The sequence below is a fragment of the Brassica oleracea genome, chromosome C2 (assembly GCF_000695525.1).
Source record: "Brassica oleracea var. oleracea cultivar TO1000 chromosome C2, BOL, whole genome shotgun sequence".
NCBI lineage: Eukaryota > Viridiplantae > Streptophyta > Magnoliopsida > Brassicales > Brassicaceae > Brassica > Brassica oleracea.
In genome coordinates, this window is record NC_027749.1 from 19,392,883 (window position 1) to 19,401,333 (window position 8,451).

Consider the following 8,451-nt stretch of genomic DNA (forward strand, 5'->3'; position numbering starts at 1 on the left):
CTCCCCCCCCCCCCATTCTTTTCATTTTTTCACAGTCATTGCATCCTCTTTTCTTCCAGTCTGTGAACCTGAAATTATAAATAGGTTAGATTGTATCAGTAAATTCACAATTTCATTCCTTACAATCATAATAACACAAAAACTCTTCTAACGATTGAATCCAATGTTGAGCGATTTGGAACTGAGATCAAAATTGAGGAAACATCGTCATCTCTGCAAGTCATACCATGGAAGGTACACATGTTCTTCTTAGGAGACCAGTCTGGGGGTAGATTCTTTAAAAAAAAACGTTTTTTAAAGTTTATAAGATGATATATACCTCTGTACAAATAAAATACTGAGATGGTGAAAGTACAAGGATAAGAAGAAAATGGTTGTTTAAAGAAAAACATAATCGATCATTTTTCTTTGTGAGATATGTGAAAGTAGAAAGCTAATGGGTGAATTCAAGATTTTAAGAGGAAAGAGGAATTGGAAATTCTAAGAGAGATACAGAATATAGAGAGCAGAAGCCTATGGAGATGAAAAGTATTTATTAAATGGCAAAAGAAAGATAAGTCGCAAGCTGTGCACTGGCTTGCCATGTTAATATTCTTATGATTTTTGTTGTTATTATCGAAAAATTTAACTTCAATTTCGATAAGAGATAGAAACAAATAATTCTGTTAAATATTGTATCTGTTACAAATAAAAGTTAGTTAATGCAAGGAGATAGAAAAATTAATAAAATAATAACATCACAAAATATTAAATCTGTAAATTTTTCTAATTGAATTTTAAAATAAACTAGATCTTGACCTGCACGACCGTGCGGGTTTTAATACTAAAATAGTTTAGGTTAAGCAATAAAATATATTAATAAATTAATATAATTTGGTGTTATATGTTATCTAATTTTATAATAGTATTTGTGTTGCGTATAATATTATTACTATAAAATTTATAAATTTTGTATTTTTAACAAAATTTATTTTGAAAACATTATTATGTAGCAATACTTATTTACCTATTTTTTTTTCTAAATTTAAAATATATGTAAAAATTAATTTTAGTTGAACCTACATAATAGAGAATTTAGTATCTAGTGATTAATTAAACCAATTTAGTATGACTATTTAAATAAGAAACCGATTTGGTTTTTAACTCAGGAGAATGCATAGATGTCAATAACAGTAGACAAGTCTTATATATATGATATGAATAAAAATCAAATGGTTCATCTATGAAGGGAGGTGTAAATTAATCGTATTACATGGTAAAAGCATTTAAAAATATGACTTCTAAGTGGTCTATATTAAAAAAAAAACATATGAAATAAGTTATAATTTATGTGCTAAATAGATAAGATTTTTTATTTTTAAATTAGAAATAGAAATGATATTTATTTTTAAAAGCATCTTTTAAAATATTTCTTAAATTTAATTTTAAAAAATCATTAATTTTTGTTTACAATCAAAACCAAACAAAATTTTAGTTTCTAATTATACTTTGTGATAATTAAAATTTTAATTAACTAATTTCGAAAATATATTTTAAGAAGATTCTAAAAGATATTTGAAAGATTTTGTTAGATATTTCTTTAAGATATTTATTAGTATTTCTAATAAAATAAAGATATTATAATTAAGTTACGTAAAATGTAATAAATTTTCTAAGGATGGTACAAATAAAAATATAACACATGAAAAAAATCACGAATTCTATTTTAATAGTATAGACAAGGTACATGAAAAATGTTCAATACGTGAGATTAGGGATAGAGAATATGATCAGATCTTTAACACATTAAAAATAAACATATCAGTCATTAATGTTTGAGAAAAAAAATTTGAGAAGGTATCTTCGAATCTGTCAAATGTCGACCAATCCAAGATTAATATTTAGTTATTTACAATTCCTTGAGTTTTTCTCCAACAGGCTGGTTCTCACCAAGACCAGAAAATAGAACATAGGGATAAGATAGCTGTTTTTTAGCAAAAAGCAAAGAAGTGAGCAAAGCTGAATCTGAAACTGGCGAATGAGGACCTACTGACGCTGAATCTGACATCCAACACATGGACTCCAGCTAGACATGAATCCATGTTGAGAAAGTCTGATAAATCTAGCCGTTTTTCCAAGATGGTGCAGAAACTTTATAGAAGAGTTATTGGCCAAGACGAATGTGTCAAAGCTATTATCCGTGCCATCCGACGTGCATGTGTTCATGCTATTTTTTTTTTTGGCATCAAAAGTAAAACTTTATTAAGTATCTAGAGGTTCAAACAGGCAAGCTTCATGAGCAAGCCATGGAGGAATCTTGGTATCCAAGTAACAGAAATCAGGAGCTCGTGATCGTCCTGCCTTTGCAAGGCAGTCCGCACGGACATTTTCAGTACGTCGTATAAAACGGATAGAGCAAGAAGAGAATTCAGAGCTAAGAAAATCAATCTCATCCAATTCTGGCCCTAGGGCTGGTCATTCCTGCGGGGTTTGAGTAAGGCGAGTCAGTTGTTGGCAATCTGATTCGAAGCAGACCTCATTAACACCAAACTGTCTCGTCTCTTTCATTGCCCAGCAGAGGCCCTCAGCTCCAGCATGCAGCGGCGATGAGGCACAGTTTCCTTTCCTTACTCCCACTAGCTTAACTTGCTGCTCTTCGAAGAGGATGAACCCCCAGCTGGCTCCTTCGTTCTTGTCCTTCCAGGATGCATCAACTTGACATCTCCATTTACAGTCTGGTACTTGTCTCTCTTCCCTTTGTAGTGTAGTTTCTTGATCTTGTACCGCATCGGCTACTTCCTCCACCACCTGCGCAATGCGCCACGTTTCCGCTTTGCTGCTTGCAAGCTGGAGTGTATCCATCGGCGACACATCCTTTCCATTGAAACATTTTTCGTTACGGGCTTTCCAGATGTACCATATCAACCAAGGGAACATCAACACATTTCCGGCTAGTAGAGACGCATTTGCTATATATCCTAACAAGATGTCGAGGTTTGTGTAGACTGAAGAACACGGGAAGACTCCCGGAGCTGATGGTATTGTCGACAGTGCCCAACACTGAACAGCTGGTGGGCATTCAAAAATGATATGATTGATAGTTTCTTGTTCAGCCCCACACCGCTGGCACATCGCATCTATCCCACAGTGCCTTTCTTTCAACTTGCTTGCCGACGCCACCAAACCTGACACCATGTTCCAGACGAAGTGTTTAATCTTGTGTGGGCACTTCAGTTTCCAAATCGCCTTCTTAAGAGCAGTTGTGCTTGGTTCCACTAGTCCTTCGTTTCCTTTCTGCCTTCTTTGATTCACGGCCGTAGCATAACCCGATCTAACATTATAGTTTCCAGAGCTTGTGAATCTCTAAGAGTAGCTATCTCTGCGTCCTGCCTTACTTATTTTAAGTGATAAGACTCAGGGAACATCTGGCGCAGCAATAACCTCATGAACTATATCGACATTCTACTCCTTGCTCTCGAAGTCGATCAGATGATGGACCTTCAAACCCGGGTCGATGATAGCTATACGCGGGAGTGCTGCTTGGGCAGGTGAAGCAGGGATCCATAGGTCTTCCAAGACCTTTGTTTCTGCCCCTGTTCCAATGGTCCTTTGCAGCCCATCATCTAACACATGCTTAGCCGCCATTAAGCTCGTCCAGCCAAGAGATGGATTATTTGCCTTACCCATTATGAGAGGGTTCGTATGTCTATAATATCTTCCGTTTAAAACCCAAGCCAATAGAGTGTTCGGCTTTGTGAGGAGGTGCCAGACCTGTTTAGCCAAAAGGGCTAAGTTGAAATCACGGAAGATCCGGAATCCTAAACCTCCTTCAAGAGGTACACAAATTTTATCCCATGCTACCCAATGTAAGCCTCTATTATTATTTCGTGTACCCCACCAAAAACACGCCACTGCGGCGGAAATTTTATTGCATGTATCAATGGGGAGGAGATAGAAAGATATAACATATGTAGGTACCGCTTGTGCCACTGATTTGATCTGGACCTCCTTGCCCCCTCTAGATAAGAGTTTACGCGACCAAGAGTTGATTTTTCCATTCATACGATCTTGTACGAAAGAGAAAACTTGTTTCTTTGATCCACATATTTTTTCTGGCATTCCCAATTACATATCCATCCCACCTTCTTTAGTGATACCAAGAGACCTTTTCAGGTCAGATTCTGTGGATGCTATGACCTTAGAACCTAACAGAACTGAAGATTTTTCTTTATTCAGTTGTTGTCCTGAGGCTGTTCCATAGACGTCAATAATTCAAACCAGTTCTTCGCATTGAGATTGCTCCGCTTTGCAGAAGAAAAGGCTGTCATCAGCGAACAGAAGGTGCGAAATCGATGTACTTCCTCGTGCTATTTTAATCCCGGATATCTTCTTTGTCTCCTCCGCTCGTTTAATATGAGAGATCAGGACCTCAGTGCAGAGGATAAAAAGGAATGGCGATAGAGGGTCTCCTTGACGAAGGCCTCGAGACGGTTTGATGTGTCCCTTTGCTTCTCCATTAATCAAGACCTGATAAGAGACGGAAGATACACACTTCATGACCAAATGAACCCATTGTGCATCAAAACCAAACTTTAATAGAAGTGCTTCCATGAAGCTCCATTCCACACGGTCGTAGGCTTTGCTCATGTCGGTTTTAATCACCACGAATTTGTCTTTGCAACTTTGGTTTGTCCTGAGAGCGTGGAACATCTCCTGGGCCACGAAGATGTTATCTGTTATCAGTCTCCCTGCCACAAAGGCTGATTGCGTCTCGGATATGATACTCGGTAGAATACGTTTCAGTCTGGAGGATAGAATCTTCGAGATGATCTTGTACCCGACATTGCAGAGACTAATAGGTCAAAATTATGTCATCGAGGTTGGTCGCTCCGTCTTGGGTATCAGCCAGATGTTGGTCTGGTTAAGTCTTTCTTCAAAATCGCCTGTAATGAAAAATTCGCGGACCATGGCGCATACATCTTTGCCGATCGTTGCCCAAAAACATTGATAGAAGAGACTTGTCATACCGTCTGGCCCGGTCGCTTTCTCTGGATTTATTGCAAAAGTCGCCTCCCTTATCTCCTCATCTTGAGGGATTCTTAGTAATCTCTGATTCATCTCCTCGTTAACCTTCGCGGCAATATACCGGATTGTGTCATCAATAGAGGATGGGTTCGACGAAGTAAAAATTTGTTGGAAGTACGCCGTGGCCACCTCCTCCGTCTCCACCCAATGATTCACTGAGTTTTTTATCCTAGTAATCCGGTTTCTGGCTCTTCTTTGCTTGGTCTTTGCATGGAAGTATCTCGTATTTCGATCTCCTTCCTTTAGCCAGAGCATACGACTCTTCTGTTTCCAGTAAATCTCCTCCTCCCTATACGCAGCACACAGTTTCCACTTGAGCTCCAGTTCCTCCTCGCTGGATATTGAATCATCTGTGTGCGCCTTATTGAGTTTCTCCTTCAGCTTTGCGATGAGGATCTCGTTGTTTGATGGGTTCTGTCGCTTCCATTTAGAGATTGCCCTCCTCGTTCTACTAATCTTCTCATACAAACTCGAGTGGCTATCAGATACAGATGCCTCCCAATCGGCCTTTACCACTTCTCTAAATCCTTCTTTACTCATCCATCGCTTGTCAAATTTGAAACTTCTTCGGTTCTGTTTTTCCTTGGAGAGAAAGCGTACTAGTATGGGTCTATGATCAGAACCCCACCAAAGTAAATACTCCACGTAAGTGTGGGAAAAATTATGAAACCAGTCTTCATTTCCGACTTCTCTATCAAGACGACATTGTACTCTTCCTGCTCTTGTTCTTCCTGCCCAAGATAAAGAGTTTCCTACGAAGGGGAAGTCAATCATTCCACAGCTTGATAGCATATTCCTGAAAGGTAGAAAGGTCGAATCAGCACGCCTTCGTCCCCCTTTCTTCTCTTCATTGCTTATTATCTCATTGAAGTCGCCCATGAGGAGCCAAGGTCCATCTCTATTTGCATTCAGTCTCAAGAGCCGCTCCCAAACATTGCCACGGTATTCAACCACCGGATCTCCATACACAAAGGTGATAAAAACCTTGTGTCCTTCCACCTTTGCTTCAATATCTATCATACGATTATTAGCAAACTTAATATCCACATCAGAAGCATCCATATAAAATAAAGCCAGTCCACCACTACGACCAACCGGGTCGATGGTGAACAAATGATCATAACCAAATTCAACTTGAAAGTCTTGCAAGAAAGTAAAATTATTTTTTGTTTCTGAAAGAAAAAGAAAACTAGGATGAAAACAGCGAAACAACTCCCTAAGGTGTTGTTTTGTCAAGTAGGCTCCCGCCCCTTGACAATTCCAAGCGATTGCACTCATATCTGAGTACTGGGTGGTTTCTGGGACCCCACCAAACCTGATGCAGTAAACAAATTCTGGCCTTTCAAAGAAGACGGATACACCTCATTACGAGGGATAGCAGAAGAGCCAGACACTCTCGATGAATTCAAACAATTATGCTTCACCAGCTTGCCTTTTGGAGAAGCTCTTCCTCTGATCGCTAGCTTTTTTGATGCATCTACCCCTTTTGTATCTGGGCTTCGAGCTCCCCGTCGCTTTCCGTGAGGTACAAGTGATCTTCCTCGCAGAGCTTTTGTGTTCTGTTTTGTAGATTTATTTTCTTGACCCTTGTCAGCTTCATCCTGAGGTTGCTCTGATGCCAGTTTGGATATCTCCTTGTCCTTTCCGACCTCTGCTGCCTTGTTCTTTGGTTCTATGGTCTTGGTGATCTCCTGTATCTCAGGTACCACTACATCCTCTTCCATATCTTCTAGGAGGTCATCTTCGTCGATCATACTTTCATCCATATCAAAGTCAATATCAGCATATTGATCAGCAATTTTGTTCATCTTTTCTTCCATTAGAAGTTCATCCCCTTCTGGTATTGTTTCCTTCTCTGGTTCAGGGACCCCACTTTTCCTCGTCGTACATATCTCCATGCTTTCACCTTCATCGTTAGGGCCCTCAGTGGCAAAAATCTTTCTGGAGTTTGCTTAGGAGAGTTCTCATTAGGTTCCCAGTTCGCCTGATCACCAGGGAGATTTACGCCAGTTGGTTCTCTTATCGTGAGAATTCCATTAGAGCTTCGGTTAGGATCTGTGGGAACCGAAACTCGCACTGTCGATTTTGGTTTTAATTAGAAAACTAGGAAAACCCTAATTTCCCAGAGGTCCCGGAGATCTGTTAATACAACACGCTAAGCAATCAGAACACGAGATATCAACGACAAAGTACAAAAATCGTAAAAAGAGAGCAAAATAGATCTTATTCCGAATCCGTGTTTGAGCGTTACAACAAGGCATAAGCCTGGGCTCGAGAGATGTTGGCGAGATTCCTAGTTCTAGCAACCCTAAGAAGGCTAAACCTAATTGAGTCGCAACTCGAAATAACAAAAACAGAAATATGCCTAAATCGCTCTAAGTGCTAAGTTTGCTCCGAAAAAAAGTCTCTCCCCAAGCCTCTCGCCTAGGACTCCTTATATATTGGCTCCTAGGTTGGTTTACGCTTTTCCTCTTCTGCCCTTAAGCCGTCATAGCATAAAAATGGAGATATTCTATTTTTTTCAATCTTCTTAATTCCGTCTTTCGACTTGAAGCGTTTATTACGACTTCTTTCGATAAAAACGAACTTTCCGCGGTTTTTATCGTAAAGTTTGATTGATGACTTCGAATGGCAGAAAACATGAAATGGGTTCGCTACGGTCTTCAGGAGACAGCATCGAAGGATAGACGAGAATGCATGGATTCGTGTCGTATCGACGTTTCGGAAGAGCTCGGTCGCTACGTAGTGACCGAACGGAATGCACGCTCGTTCCCTACGTACCGATCGAGCGGGACGGACGCTCGGTTGCTACGTAGCGACCGAGCGGAACGGACGCTCGGTCGCTACGTAGCGACCGGGCTTGGCTCGAGCTCCGTCGCTACGTAGCGACCGAACGGAACGGACGCTCGGTCGCTCGGTCGCTACGTAGTGATCGAGCTTGGCTTGAGCGCTACGTAGCGACCGAGCGACCGTCTCGCTCGGTCGCTACGTAGCGACATAGCAGGAAGTGTGCTCGGTCGCTACATCCTGCTCTGTCGCTACGTAGCGACCGGGCGGGACGGACGCTCGGTCGTTACGTAGTGACCGAGCTTGGCTCGAGCTTGGTCGCTACGTAGCGACCAAGCGGGACGTGTGCTCGGTCGGTACGTGGCGACCGAGCTCGGTCGCTACATAGCGACCGTGCGACCTTTTTTCGGGCTTTTCTCCGATGTCTCGTGTTTCTTCCGCAGGGCTCTTCGTAAGAATAATTCTTTCCGAAGATTTATTTTTCGTAAAAACGTTCATGCCGATTTTTACAGATTTTCAGACATTGCTTCCGTCGTGACCGATTTTGACCCCAACAGTTAGCCCCCCAGCTTGTTAGAACCATGAGCTTCTAGCGTGAGG